Source organism: Schistocerca cancellata, chromosome 1 (genome assembly GCF_023864275.1).
Source record: "Schistocerca cancellata isolate TAMUIC-IGC-003103 chromosome 1, iqSchCanc2.1, whole genome shotgun sequence".
NCBI classification, from domain to species: Eukaryota; Metazoa; Arthropoda; class Insecta; order Orthoptera; family Acrididae; genus Schistocerca; species Schistocerca cancellata.
Window position 1 is genome coordinate 1,038,067,624 of NC_064626.1, and position 16,543 is coordinate 1,038,084,166.

At 39.8% G+C, this 16,543-nt stretch overlaps 1 protein-coding gene across 2 annotated transcripts in view; it reads right to left on the reverse strand.

Moving 5' to 3' along the window:
* The window catches only part of LOC126089994 (solute carrier organic anion transporter family member 74D), a 258,239-nt gene extending 241,908 nt beyond the window's left edge, over positions 1-16,331 (reverse strand). Inside the window, exon 1 of one of the 2 annotated variants that reach the window (XM_049906953.1) lies at positions 16,123-16,331. The gene's annotated coding sequence lies outside the window, so the exon portion shown is untranslated. Of the gene's footprint in view, positions 1-16,043 lie in introns of both variants that reach the window. The other variant, XM_049906952.1, reaches the window with a different exon arrangement.
* Between the last annotated feature and the right edge of the window lie 212 nt (positions 16,332-16,543).

The following is a 16,543-nucleotide window of genomic DNA, read 5'->3' on the forward strand; positions in this document are numbered from 1 at the left end:
TTTATCAGTTCAGTCACAGAAATTGTGAAAAAATGTACAATATAATCGCTGGCAGGACATTTGGCAATAGATATAAAGAAGAAATCAGAGCAATGAATTACGGTACAAACCATTCATCATTTGCAGATAATTTAAAACAGTAATACCACAGATCAAGCAATATTGAAAAATTGTGATTCTTGAGTTTCTCCCGGCGTATTTGATAATCAAAATATCCACGGGTGTACTGCTGTTGGACACTGTAGACCGGCAGTGCACCTGTGGATATTTTGATTAATATTGAAAAAGATATGAAGATCGTAACAGTTAGTAACGAGGGACACCTCCTCCCTTTCCAAGAAAATTTCCACATACACATAGCATTAACACAAAATAAACAATTCTTCAATGACCAAAGAAATATCCGAAACCATCCACTATATAAAATAATTGAAAAAATCACCTTAAAAAGAAAACAGCCTTTTCCAACCTTCACCCTCTCCTGCCCAGCACCCTGCCCTCCCAATTTCATTTCACTTGTTGTTCTTCATCTTTTTCTCCAACTAACTCTCCATCACACTAGCATGCTGTTATGTCCACTCATCTTTGCTTCTCCATCGTCCACGTATTCACCACAAAACTACTCCATCACCATTCCTCTTCATTAGTCTTTCATGTTATATAAACATATAGTAACGTAATGAAATAGAATAACACCTATATGATTAACTACAAAGAAGTATAGGTCAAAATCAAACTAGCAGCAATATTGGCAACACTACAAAACGCAATAAACACTTAGAGGTACACACATAAACATGAAACAGTGGCTATGTAAAAGTGTGCTGTGTAAAACGTAAAAAGCGCATAGTTCTACAAAGCAGCGAAAAATTATGCTACAAGTGTCTAATGAAGAAAGAAACCAAAGACATGTTAGCCGACAGCATCTTCTAATATAGGCGAGAGACCAAGCAGAAATGACAGTAAATAAAAACTAAAAAACTGATAACGAACTGTTTTTCGATTTAAAAACAAATCAAATTATAAATATCTTTCATTACAAATCACTCATGATGCTTTGCCTCAATAAAGCAAAAAGCATCTGGTGAGAAACACTTGCATTTTCTTTAGTTGTAGCGACGGAACGAAAATACTCTCATAAATCGATGGTGTCTCAACAAAGAGTCTATGAGATCCAGAAAGATGTAGAGCCATCTTTCTTGCTGTTGTGTCACAATACGATTCTGTTAACCCCACGTGTTATGCTTGAGTGACAAATCCGACTGAAGAGCATGAAGAGACAAGAGTCCTGTGTGAAAAGTGGGTGGAAATACTTTCTAAATTCTTGCACAAATATAACCGTACATGAGTAAATTGAACATAAATTTAAAACCATAATAACTTTTAAAAACTTACTACTGTTGTGCCCTTAAAAAACAACCGGGTCATCATGACCCGAAAGAGCATATTATGTGTATTGCTTTCTTAAGGACAGGAACAAGGTTAAATAAATAGCTCTCTACGCGCTGTCGCACTCAAATGTTGACGAGTCGCATTACGAACCGCCGCTTTTAACAATCGTTTGTCAGCGTTCTTCCGAGATTGTCCTAAATGCTTTCTCCGAAAATTATTTCGAGCAGTTAATCCACGAACCCACGCGAATTGTAAATGGTTGCGAAAACACACTTGACCTCTTAGCCACAAACAATCCAGAACTAATAGAGAGCATCATGACTGATACAGGGACTAGTGATCACAAGGTCGTTGTAGCTAGGCTCAATACCGTTTCTTCCAAATCCACCAGAAACAAACGCAAAATAATTTTATTTAAAAAAGCGGATAAAGTGTCACTAGAAGCCTTCCTAAGAGACAATCTCTATTCCTTCCGAACTGACTACGCAAATGTAGACGAGATGTGGCTCAAATTCAAAGATATAGTAGCAACTGCAATTGAGAGATTCATACCTCATAAATTGGTAAGAGATGGAACTGATCCTCCATGGTACACAAAACAGGTCCGAACGCTGTTGCAGAGGCAACGGAAAAAGCATGCGAAGTTCAGAACACGAAATCCCCAAGATTGGCTAAAATTTACAGACGCGCGAAATTTGGCACGGACTTCAATGCGAGATGCCTTTAATAGGTTCCACAATGAAACGTTGTCTCGAAATTTGGTAGAAAACCCGAAGAAATTCTGGTCGTATGTAAAGTACACAAGCGGCAAGACGCAGTCAATACCTTCGCTGCGCAGTGCCGATGGTAATGTTACCGACGACTGTGGCGCTAAAGCGGAGCTGTTGAACGTAGTTTTCCGAAATTCCTTCACCAGGGAAGATGAATGGAATATTACAGAATTTGAAACACGAACAGCTGCTAGCATGAGTTTCCTTTCAGATTACTCTGATACAATAGCTCCCTACTTAGCAATCATATACAACCGCTCGCTCACCGATAGACCTGTACCTACAGATTGGAAAATTGCGCAGGTCGCACCAGTGTTTAAGGAGGGTAGTAGGAGTAATCCATCGAACTACAGACCAATATCATTGACGTCGGTTTGCAGTAGGGTTTTGGAGCATATACTGTATTCAAACATTATGAATCACCTCGAAGGGAACGATCTATTGATACGCAATCAGTATGGTTTCAGAAAACATCGTTCTTGTGCAACGGAGCTGGGTCTTTATTCGCACGAAGTAATGGCCGCTTTCGACAGGGGATCTCAAGTTGATTCCCTATTTCTAGATTTCCGGAAAGCTTTTGACACCGTTCCTCACAAGCGATTTCTAATCAAGCTGCGGCCCTATGGGGTATCGTCTCAGTTGTGCGACTGGATTCGTGATTTCCTGTCAGGAAGGTCGCAGTTCGTAGTAATAGACGGCAAATCATCGAGTAAAACTGAAGTGATATCAGGTGTTCCCCAGGGAAGCGTCCTGGGACCTCTGCTGTTCCTCATCTATATAAATGACCTGGGTGACTATCTGAGCAGTTCTCTTAGGTTGTTCGCAGATGATGCTGTAATTGACTGTCTAGTAAGGTCATCCGAAGACCAGTATCAGTTGCAAAGCTATACCTAGGTGTTAAAATTACGAACAACTTCAGTTGGAAAGACCACATAGATAATATTGTGGGGAAGGCGAGCCAAAGCTTGCGTTTTATTGGCAGGACACTTAGAAGATGCAACAAGTCCACTAAAGAGACAGCTTACACTACACTCGTTCGTCCTCTGTTAGAATATTGCTGCGCGGTGTGGGATCCTTACCAGGTGGGATTGACGAAGGACATCGAAAGGGTGCAATAAAGGGCAGCTCGTTTTGTATTATCACGTAACAGGGGAGAGAGTGTGGCAGATATGATACGCGAGTCCTAGACTCTTCATTTAAGCTGGTCCTTGAAATTTTGTCAGTAGACTTTCTCGGGATAGTTTCCGTCTGTCTTAGAGTCTGCCAGCTCAGTTCTCTCGACTTCTCATTGAGACTTTCGCGCGGGTCAAACGAACCTCTGACCAGTCGTGCTGCCATTCTGTGTATACGTTCGATATCCCGTGCTGGTCCCATATGGTATGGGCCCCACACAGTTGAGCGATATTCTAGAATGCGTCGCAAGAGTGTTTTGTAAGCAAACTACTTTCTAAGGTAATTGCATTTCGTTAGTATTCTACCAGTAAACCGAAGCCTACTACTTACTTTACCCCCAACTCAGCCTGTATTATCGTTCCACTTCACGCCTCTATTAAGTGTTACAACCAAGTACTTGTAAATTGTGACTCAGTAATATTACATTCATAGGATACTACATTTTTCGATTAGTGAAGAGCACAATTTTACATTTTTTAACTTTTAAAGCAAGCTTCAGTCACACTTTATGCCGCTGTACATAACTGTATCCTCTGCAAAATGTCTGCGTTTACTATTGATGTTGACTACAATATTATTATTGTAGAATATGAACAGCACGGCACCCAACAAACTTCCGTGAGGTACAGCCCAAGTTACTTCTACAGTTGTCAATGACTCTTCATTCAAGATAACAAGTTGCGTCCTCCCTATCAAAAATCCTCAACCCAATCACAGATTTCGTCTGATACACCATATGATCGTACTTTTGATAATAAGCGTAGTTGTGGTACTGACTGCGTCAAATGCTTCTCGGAAATCGAGAAATAGTGTGTCTACCTGACTGTCTTGATCCGTGGCTTCCAGGATGTCATGTGAGAAAAGTGCGAATTGTGTTTAACATGACCTGCATTTGCGAAATCCATGCTCGTTATCGTGAAGCTCTTATGTTTGAGCGCAGAATTTAGTCTAAGATTCTACAACAAATGGATGCCAAGGATACTGGACGGTAGTTTTGTGGATTACTTCAGTTACTCTTCTTGAAGAGACCTGGGCTTTCTTCCCACTACTGGGCACAGTTTTATTGTTTGAGGGATATACGATAGATTTTAGTTAACAGAGGGGCTAACTCAGCTGCGAATTGGATGTAGAATCCGATAGGGATTTCATCGCGCCCTGGGGCTTTGTTCAGTTTTAACGATTTCTAATCGCCAATGACACTAATATCTATTTCACTCATTTTTCCGCTGGTGCGAGAATAAAGTCGGCGCAATACTCCTGGGCTTTCCTTTCTTAAGGAACATTTGAAAACAGAGAGAAGCGTTTCTCATTTTGTTTTGTTACTCTCAAGTTGAGTTCCAATCTCATCCATGAGTGGCTGGAAACTAACTTTGGAGCCACTAACAGCCTTTACTAATGACCAGAACTTCTTTGGGTTCTATGAAAGATCATTTGACAGTACTCTTCTACGGCAATCATTGAAGGCTTCATTCATTGCTATTTTGACTGCCAAACACGTTTCATTCAGCGTCTCTCTATCCATAGCTTTAAGCTTTGTTACATGCCTATTATGCGGTAGCCTCCGTTTGTTTAAAATTTTCTTTGCAGTGAATGTATTCCATAGAGGGTCCTTTCCCGCATGAGCTGTTCTACTGGGTGCATTTCTGTCCAGTGCATGGTCAACAATTCTTTTAATCTTGAGCCATAATTCCTTTATATGCTCCTCTCCTGAGCTAACATTCTAGCAGAAATTAATGTACTAGAGTTATCCTCCCACTCCACTGAAAATTTTGGAGACCTCCATTAATTGCGAGAAAGTACGAGAAACGGATGCGAACAAAAATAACGTAAAATACGAACAATATAATCGAGAAGCTCACATACGAATTTGAAAGCAATAACAAATAGATATGAGTCCATAGAATAGCATGCAACGAAACAAGCTTCTGTTTTATATCAAACAGCCCGCATCTCGTGGTCGTGCGGTAGCGTTCTCGCTTCCCACGCCCGGGTTCCCGGGTTCGATTCCCGGCGGGGTCAGGGATTTTCTCTACCTCGTGATGGCTGGGTGTTGTGTGCTGTCCTTAGGTTAGTTAGGTTTAAGTAGTTCTAAGTTCTAGGGGACTTATGACCACAGCAGTTGAGTCCCATAGTGCTCAGAGCCATTTGAACCATTTATATATATCAAACAGAAGAAAATATGAAATCATTTATCCGACAACAGCGTATTAAGAAAGTGTGCAAAAACTAAGCTGAATACAAGCGACGTGTTTACAATGCAATGCAAAGTGTGCACAAACAAGAAGGTCGTAATCAAGAACAGAACGCGATGGAAGCATCTTATGTTTTATTTCGTGTCAGACTTTTGTTTTAGGCCCTGACAAACGCTAAAGCGTAAGTATTTCCACTTGATAGCAGTCACACGGTCAAAATTGCAATATTGGGTTCTGCAAGTAAATAATTTTACAATCAAAAGGCGACCACGACTTCAGGTACAAAATTTTACATGACTGTGAACCCCACACACAAGAAGCAAATCATAGTTTTTGATTGAGATGTATCGAATATATTACTTTGTAACTGTTGTGAGGTCACAGAAAGTGAAACATTTTACCACCAAACTGCGAAGCCCAACGGTAAAGTATAAATGAAAAAATATTGTCATCTAATACTAGTATTTCGCAAAGCAAGAATACGAATTTTCCTTCCATATTTTTCAGTATTCGAAGTTCACTGCCAGATCACTAGGAGTGGAGCTAAGATTCTCTGTTTCCGCATCGTAACACGGGCTTTACACTCCTTATAATTTGGTATTTTGTGATGTACTTTGTAAGAGGATATCTTACCAATGAGCTGCATAAGCTGTAACGAGCGTTCCGATCTCCCGTTGCACCATTGCACAATTGGCCTCCAAAGCTGGCTGGTTTCACAGTACATGGTTCTTTTCGTGGGAACTTTCGAAAGGCTCCGTCTATGTGCGTCTTATTCCAACAAAATGGGGTAAAATGCGACGCGGCAGTGAATGCAGTTACCCTGGAATGCTCTGAAGAGTATTGAACGAATCTGATTACCGTCTGAGTGTTCGTCGTGCGTCTGGTGAAGAGCAAACTTACCAATTCCGAAAGGTAAATGAAAACTCCAATCCTAAACCTAATTGTACAAATTATCTGAAGATTGTGTGTTCAAGTATCTAAAAGATATACTCTTATAAAATTCGATAGTTCTTTTGGTAATAAAAACTATGAGTAAGTCCAAATTTACTTCAAGTCTCTATCTTCATTCATGTAGAAGGTACAGTACTGAGCAATCGGATGAATATTTTTGAAAGATCTTGTACATCTCCATGGCCGCGTAAGATACATCCACTATCTGAGGAAACTATCTCATACGCCAACATGCTTTGGAGCTGTCTGCCACTTTTTTTTGTAGGTAACATATGTTTCAGAATATTTGGACATCTATTTCTTTTGTCCTAGAAATGAAGACACAGATCTACTTGGGAGATTATTTTTTGCGTTGTTGTGATCTTGGTGAAAATCAGCGTCCACTCTCACCTTACGTAGGTGATGCAAGTCACACATCTGCTAGAGAGTACGATGTGTTTCATACACAAATGCGCTCGGTTGATTTTGTTATCATTTGCTTTTCCCTAAATTCGCTTCCCTTATAAGAGTTAAAATTGGTGACATCGGACGAATTCGAAAATGTTATACTGTGGAGTGAAACAGTCACTCTCGGAAAACACTTCACAAAGAGGCCATTCGAGAGTCTTATATGGGAGTAACTTTATGGCTTCTACAGAGCAATACGCGATAGTGTTAGCCGAAAACTATGTATGAGGGACTGCAAATGAACGTTAGCTTTCTGACTTTCCTAAACAATATCAAGTCAGTGACCAGCGAAGGAAAGGATCTGCCATCTCTCTCCCCACATCAACTACTGCTGGCGGCTCACCTCCAACTGCGCAACGCTACGCGCTGTTCACATCCAACTACCCGAACACTACACAAGCGAATATTCCAACAATAAGTCCAACCAGCCACAGACTGCACAAAGTGCAGTCAGTGATATTCATACAGAGCTCTACTTGGCATTATCAACGTAAAAACCTGAACAGTCTACTTACACTGTTTATTAACTGGCTGTTTCGAAAGGGCGCGCTTTGTAACAGAAAACAGGATTCCGAGATGTTTTCGGCAATAGATGATAAAGATAATTAAACGAATTTTCCGTCAGTGTTTGGCAGAAAATAGTTATAAAATTGAAACATTTCGTAATTTCTGCTTATCGATATAAGTCGCACGCCATTTCATCTGTGCTTGTGACATTCTATTGTCACCCAAAGATCGCATATGAATCCGAAAGTCCATTCGTGACGAAATAAATGTAATTTTGCATAATATTAGGAAGTATTTCCTTTTTAATATGGTAAAGAAAAATTTATGACAGCCCTCTCGAAATTTTGTGGTTGTGAAGTCATGTTTAAAGTAATTACTAAATCGTAGAGTTAGTTGAGGATATTGTAAATAATGTCTTTCAGAAAATTAGTAAGTGGTTCTCTGCAAATGGACTCTCACTAAATTTGAGAAAACGCAATATGTGTAGTTCTGTAGGGTAAACGGCATAACACGACTGACCAGCATATACACTGAACAGAAGCCTGTTGCTGCGGCAGAATATTCAAAATTTCGGGGTGTGTGCGCTGATGAGAAACTGAATTGAAGCACACTGATGATCTGCTGGAACGTTTGAGTTGAGCTACTTATGCTATTAGGGTTATTGCAAATTTTGGTGATAAACATATCAGTAAATGTGCCTGTTTTCATTCACTGCTTTCATATGGCATTAAGAGAAAAAGTATTCATTGCACAAAAGCGTGTAATCAGAAAAGCAGCTGGAGCCCACCAAAGATCAGGAACTGATGACCTCAGAAGTTTGGTCCCATAGAACTTACCGCAAAAAATCCAAAGAGCACCCTGCAGGCATTTACTTAAGGAACTAGGGATATTCACACTACATTCACAATACATATATCCTCTAATGAAATTTGTTAATAAGAACCCATCCCTATTCAAAAATAATAGCCAAGTACATAGTTACAACACTAGAAGAAAGGATGAGCTTCCATGTTTTACTTTGGCATAGAAAGAGGTGAATTATATTGCCACAAAAGTCTTTGACCATTTACTAAATAACATGAAAGATCTACAGATAGCCAGCCACCATTTAAAAACAAATTAAATGAATTTCTGAATGACAGCTCTACTCAATAGATGGATTTCTAGATATGAAATTGTAATTGTATGATGAGCACCACCAGAACGTTAACATCACCGATCTACTATCGATATAAAGCCGTCCACCGGCCGGTGGGGCGGAGTGGTTCTAGGCGCTTCAGTCTTGAACCGCGCGACCGCTACGGTCGCAGATTCGAATCCTGCCTCGGGTACGGATGTGTGTGTGATGTCCTTAGGTTAGTTAGGTTTAAGTAGTTCTAAGTTCTAGGGGACTGATGACCTCAGATGTTAAGTCCCATAGTGTTCAGAGACATTTGAACCATAAAGCCTTCCAGGCCATAGCAGCGTTATCTGGCGATGAATGACTGCTACTCAGACACACGCACGGTGCATGTAGTACCAGTGAGCGTGCTGTCTGTATGTAGAATGCGGAAGGCGCGCGATCTACGTAAGCTTGACCGAAGGCAGATTTTGATGGCCCGGGGGCTCGCCACGAAACTGCACAACTTGTCGGTTGTTCTAAGAGTGCTGTGGTGAGTTTCTTAACACGTGGGGAAGCAAAGATGAAACAAAGTTGAGCAGCCACACCTCATTACAGGTGTCGGACGTCGTACGCTGGGCAGACTGATAAAACTGGAGAGGTGGTGAACTGTGGTGGAACTAAAATCAGACTTTAATGCTGGGTAGAGTATAAATGTGTCTGCTTACACAGTGCACCGTACACAGCGACAGGCCTCTGCAGCCGGCCACCCATACATATGTCAATGTTAACACCACGAAATGGGCAACGTAACCATCGGAACTGGTCGTTGAGACAGTAGCAGAGAACTGGATAGTCTGATGAATTCCAATACCTACTTCAAAAAATGGTTCAAATGGCTCTAAGCACTATGGGACTTAACGTCTGAGATCACCAGTCCTGTAGACTTGGAACTAATTAAACCTAACTGACCTGAGGACATCACACACATTCATGCCCGATACAGGATTCGAACCTGCGACCGTAGCAGCAGCGCGGTTCCGGACTGAAGTGCCTAGGACTGCTCGGCTACAGCGGCCGGTAATACCTATTTCATCACGCCGATAGGAGGGCGCGCATCCATCGTCTTCCAGAGACACGTACACCCTTCATGACGATCATGTTTCCCGACGGCAGTTACATTTTTCAGTAAGATAATGGGCCATGTCACAAGGCAGGAGTGTGATGGAGTGGTTCGAGGAACACAGTGGTGAGTTCTAATTGATGTGCTGGCCCCCCAACTCGCCAGATCTGAACCAGCTCGAACACATCTAAGATGTCCAGAATGACTTTTTCTCTCTGCAGTGGAGTGTGCGCTGATATGAAACTTCCTGGCAGATTAAAACAAATTTGGAGGGTAGTAGACAAGGTACTGGCGGAAGTGAAGCTGTGCGGGTCGTGAGTCGTGCTTCGGTAGCTCAGTCGGTAGAGGACTTGCCCGCGAAAGGCAAAGGTCCCGAGTTCGAGTCTCGGTCCGGCACACAGTTTTAATCTGCCAGCAAGCTTCACATCTGGCATGTGATTGAACGAGGCGTTGACAGTTCATCGCCCACTTTCCAGGTCTTTACGGGAATTAGGTGACCTGTGCGTGCAGATGCGGTGCGAGCTCCCTCCAGCGACCGACGATGGCCTCATTGTTCCCATCCTCCGAGGCGTCGCCGCAGTTATCCGTGCCAAAGGTGGACATATTGGCTATCAGGTAGGTGGCAGTGATGTTCTGGCTGACCAATGTAATGTAATGTAAATTACTTTTTATTGATGCACTGGGTCTCTGAGAAACAAATTTGACTCTATTACTTGAATTTGAGATGTAGATAGTTGTCTAAACAATTATCGCTTATTGACGAGGTCAGACCTAGAGCTAGCGTAAACATTGCACGAAATTATGTTGAAAAGCTTTTATTGAAATTAAAATAAGTTTTCCAACAGCTGATTATTCACACGTAAAACTATAACAAAAGAAATGTACAGAATGTACTATTGATCTTGACCACGCCAAATAACTTTTTGTCCAGATGCAAAATGAAAATTCCATGAAGCAAATGTTGTTTAGCTGCCAGGGGGCATTTACCTATATGATTCCCCATCTTGTAGCTTTGAACAGCTGTAAGCATTTTTAAATAACAACCTATATTTTTTGTTCAATAATCCATTTCTTCTCCCCATGACTATTCAAAAACTTGTCACGGTGCATCATTCATGTAAAGCCAAGTTATTAAAAAGGTAACACAAAACTGGCTTTTGACTCTTCTCTACTAGCGCAGAATACTAGTACCCGAGGTAGCGTAGCTTGTCCAGATGATGGAGCTGGCAGCAAACAAATGGAAGCACAAGGAACGTTACCGCCATTACTGTTGTGCTAACTTAAATTCTCCATACAAGAGCAGAATTTCCAAGTTCTCTTCACTGGTGTACATCGTACTCTCACATTCCTTCGACTAATGACAGTTGATTCAATGGTTGGTGTGTGTTTTCCTTGCATATCGATTGTTTATGTCAACTCCAGCAAGTGGACGAGTTGCATTATACCATTACAGGGAGGTCAAAGTCGGCTTTGTGTTATGCTTTCAAAAAACGTCATCTTTACATCGATGGTCCACTGTGATATGTTTTTGATCAGGTTGTGAGGACAGAAAGTGGATAACCTAACGAAAAATAGGGCATACTACTTAAAATAGATGTACTGCTATTCACATCTTCGTAACGAACAATTCTGATGAGAAGATACTGAGAGTAAGTGCCTTACAACTGAAAAAGTGTAAGTTATGAAAAATGCGTTTCAAGAAACATTTTAAAACGTCACATTATATTTAAACATACACTCTAAAACATGACGTATCTATATACTTTGCTGAAGATTCTTTTTCTTGTCCTTACTGTTTCATTTTCTACTCACTCTGCCGCATTTTTCTTCTTTCTGAGGACTTATATATTTATGTTAATATTTTCTCCGCCCAGCATCAAGGTTTTTCAGAGTTGCAGCGCACTAAAAGCCCGCTTTCACACCCATGATTAACTTAGAAAGTATATTTCACTGAAAGGAGAAAGCATCGAAAGCGCCATTATAGATTGTAAGGTTACACATATAGTTACTCATCGAGTATCGATGTCTGTACTTTACACGTAGCGGGCTAGTGATCGAATAGCCCGGTTTGGGGCCAACCACTACGGGTGGCACGGAAAGCTGGATGTGAGACGTGGCTGGACTACTTGGCAGCCTACGTGAGAAATCAATAAATCTGTTAAATGCTGCAGTGTTCGTGGACAGAACTGATAACTCATCAATATTACAACCGAGTCGTTAACAAAGATTGGTATAAGCAATGGTTACCTCAGAAAAGTAATAACAAGCCGAAAAAAGAGTGAATGTCAGTATGCGTGTGTAGAAAACGTTAGGAACGTGTATCGTGCCTTGTTCTAGGGACAATAAACTTTTCAGTTCTATTAAGTTAGTGTCTCCTTTCAAATCCTTTTCATATCTATTAGACCTAACTGAATGTGAAGATCGTCATTAGGAAATGTGGTGATTTTGACAGATCACGTACCGGTAGCCACACGGCCCCATTTTTAGTGTTCAGATGCAGCGTAAACAATAGTCCGATCGCCGTGGTTATATCAACACAGCTGATTTTAGAGAGAAACGTGGACGTGAACGATACTTATAAAGGAGTAGGCATCTTACTAGCTTTGGAGAAGAAGTTTGTTTTAGGACATTTTTCCTACATCGTTGCGTTGACTGATTCATTTGTGTCATGGATTGAACGTATTTCACACTGTGAATCCAGAGAAATATGTGGTTAATCAAAGAAATGACATTCAATTTCAATACCGAACATCATTTACTTAGTGTGTCCATAGAAAGATGTAGAAAATCTTTTGGAGCTAGGCCTTCTGGAACGACAAAATTCAGCACGTAATAATTCAAAAACTATGAAGGACATTCGCTTAAAACACTGGCTCAGACATCTATGGCCTCTGCAAAAGAAGTGGAATTCGATGTTTTTCATGGTAGCGTTAGGTTATCGCCCCCTTAATCCAACTTGGTAGGGAATCGGACTAATGACAGACGCTTAAGAAACTGCCGGCAAAGGTTTCCCGAATTACCACCTCTGTTTCATGCATAAAACTTCCCTAGGACTCTTTTAATGAGTTTCAATGCATTTGTTAAAACATGATATAGATGATTTGTAAACCAGCCTTACTGACTGTTAATTAATGTATGTTAGAAAATGACTAGATTTTGTATTTCTGTTTGTATTTTTGTATTACCGTTACTCCTTGAAATTTATTCGCTTGTCTTTCTCTGTTTGCTGACTACGAAACTGAAAGATAACGTAATGAGACTACTGACAAGGGAATAATGGCGCCCGCTGCAGCGAATACGGGATGGTGATATCACCGAAAGTTGTGCAATGTCTGCCGGCAATTTACATAATAGCGGCAGTTCAAGCAAATAGTTTATCTCTCATTTCCTTTCCACGTCATGATACGAAGGACGGATTTTGAAATACACATTGTGAATTCTATTGTTCCTAAAAATTCGACGGCCTTATTCTTTTCTTTGTGTGTTTGTTATATATTTTATAGGAAATAACAATCAACAGGTTTGCCGGAAAGAATAGGCCAACGATTTTTGAAACTGTAATAACTGATTTCTCCTTATCTCAACTACAGTGCAGGTGATGGTATACAAGTAATTACAAATTCCCGATTCTAAGCATGGTCACGATGAAAAAATATATTACAGGTGTTGCGCAATGATAAGTACCCTCTCTTATGCATTTATCAGTGAGACGTCTTATGTAAATACTTCGAGAGAATTTGGTCAACTTCCATTATCTAATGCTTACAAGATAGTAAAATTCTAGAGGTGGCGCGTCATGAACTCACTTTGTAGATTAACTCTGATAATGAAGAAAACACAAAACTGCGTTCACAAATAAATATAACTGAGGATAGTTTTCTCCCTGTTCTTGAACGAACATCTTTAAGTTTGACTAACACAATCATTCCAGATACCACTGTCACACAATCTAGCACTACAATAATGTAACAGGAATCACATGGAGATTGGAACGGGAAGAATTCTAGAGTACCAGTAAACACCTGACTCTTTTAAGGTTGTTTGTTTGGTTGGTTTGGAGTGAAAGGGAATAAACTGAAGGGCCTCCAGTCTCTTCATCAGGTAAGTGGTCGTCAACGGAAGGAGGCGAAAGGCAGATACTGCAAAGCCTAGGTGTAAGCAACACAATAAAAAACAGAGATAAAAGCCCAGAAAAAAGTCAGTGACAATGTATGAAACTAGTTTAGAATCGTGTCTCTGAGTTGGTATCTATAACATACATATAAAAGTTCTGCAGAGCCATGCCTTGCAGATGAAAGTACATTGTGAAGTAGCTAGAAGTTTATCGATAAATCACTAACTGTCAGAGCGTTAAATATTTGACACGAAGAATGTGAGCGAGAAAAAGTTTAAAGAAGGTGTGAAAGTATGGTTAAAGTTTGTTGGAAGTCGCGAAATACTCTCATTATGAAACTGTAGATGAATATCTAGTCTATGTAATTGGGCTCCGTTTGAAGCGAAAGGTAGTTTTTCATGCGCCTCAGTGTTTAAGTATGTGTCGTACAATAATATAATTTTGCAAGTAAATTCGGTGGTACACGTGGATACGGTCTGCAAAATGTGTTGCGAACAGGGGTAGTAGTAAAGAAGTAATAAATTAAAATTCCATGCCTGATGCCAAAATTTTGCTGCATAAACACCGGAAATGTTTTGTCTGGGTGTCAGTGGGAAAAAGTTTCGTAAAGGTTTGAAATTATGTGTAACGTTTGTTGGAAGACACTAAGTGCTTTCACACTCAAACACATCATGAATGTAGTCTGGGTAATGGGCGCGTCGTGAGTTATGCATGTATACCGTTTATAGCGGTAATCCTTAATGTGTTACACCTTTAACATGAGATTATACGTCTTAATGATTAGATTATGACACAATTTTAAATTTTAAATCTGGTCAATAATTATATGAAATACGGTGAATATCACATTTTTGTTGCACCTGGAAGCCATTAGATGGACGTTTGGTAATATAGATGCTAAACATGCGGATTATAGCAAGTGCGAATGGTTAGGACTCCAAAAGAAGTGATTATCCTCTTACAGCGTGAAACATGCCCTCAAGTACGAAGGCAAAGTGGAATTGCAATTCTCATTAAGTTCCTTAAGTGACGAAAGTTGCCCACACTAATTGTTCTATTTGACGCATTTACGAAATAACTCCTCATTTTGCAACCATTCATCACTGAAGAAAAGTAAAACGAGACTTAATATTTTATCTAATTATATTTACAACAACAAAAATCTTGAATTAAAGAGAATTATCGAAAGAAATCTGTTTCCTTGATTCAATACACTGAGCGAAGATATTGCAAAATATATTACAAAGCTTCATGAAAGCTTCCTTTTTCTTTATTAGGAGATAATTCTTTTCATTTATCTTCCTCACACTGAAAATAATTAATTGCTCTATTAGTCAAGTGCATTTGGCGTAATTCAAAGATTTATTTCAGAATAAGACTGTAGTTTAAACGCACATTTTAACAACATCTCATTTTTGAAATTAGTATATGAGCGTTCCAGCCGTTAGATATTCTGATTTCTTGCATAGTTTCAAATAAATATTTCAGGCCTCAAAATCTCTAAAAGGAACCTCTAAAAAGAACTGACGTAAACTGCACACATAACCTTTTTCCACTGAGTCATTATGTGCTACTGTATCTCATGCATAATCCTCTACATGTTGAAAGTAATATTTGAATGCACAATTTCTTACAATACAAAGACACATGCATAGTCATTCCAAAAAGCTGCCAGTTTCATCGCGATTAGATTGGGTTAAATTATATCTTTGTCGGTCCACCCTATGATTTAAAAGACGTGATTTTCACGTATTTCATTTAGTCCGGGCGTGACATCTTCATAACATGGTTCATTTCCAACAATGATAAAACCACAGCATGTAATCAGGAATTTAGATGTTACCCTTAATGATGTTCGTTCATCAGATTCATTATGTGATACGAAATTTCCTGCTGAAAACTGTACTTTTCAGGTAACCTTTTAGACACTGTATCTGATAACAGCGTTAACTTCCTTTCACTATCACCAGCTTTATGTGACGCCTAATCTGATAATTTGATAGGTACACTGAACAAGACTGTTATGTGCAAGGAAAAACTACACTGTTCATTAAACTGGACGACTGTAAAACAAAATCCGCAGTCAGTGGCAATATATAAACCAGTTTAGAATCGTAGCTCTGAACTGGCATTTATAGCATATAAATAAAAAGTTCTACAGTGCCATGCTTTGCAAACGAAATTAGGATGTGAAGTAACTAAAAGTTTATCGATAAATCAGGTACTGTCAGTACATGAAGGCACGAAGCGGATAAGTAATGTAAAGATCGCATACCATGTATCCATAGGATGGCGCAAGTAGAGTTTTTCCAGGCTATATTTTAATCTGATTAAACGTTGGTCTTGGAACTGACCTTCTTTATATTGACATCGTGAAGGCAGTCCTCATGCTAGATCCACTCTTTGTCAGACTTAGAATGTGTATATATTCATCACAACTAACGAAAGTAACTCCGTAAAATATAATGTCCCAACTATCAAACAACACATGGAAGACACGTTATAGTTTTTTCGATGTTGAACAGCTGCTTTAAGCTAATGGAAATGTGACATTTCGTCTTAGTAACACAGCCGGCCACTGTGGCGCTGCTGCATGAGGCGGCCTCCAGAGCCATCTACAAGCTGAAGTAAGAAGTAATGAGTTTGTTTCCATGGCCGACTCCCGCAGCAGCTGTCGAAATCAGTTATTATTGGTTTTTCCGTCTTAAGTTTACTGCAGTTTAATTAAAGAGAATTTTTACACCAGACGCGTTTCGCTTTTATTAAAGCACCTTA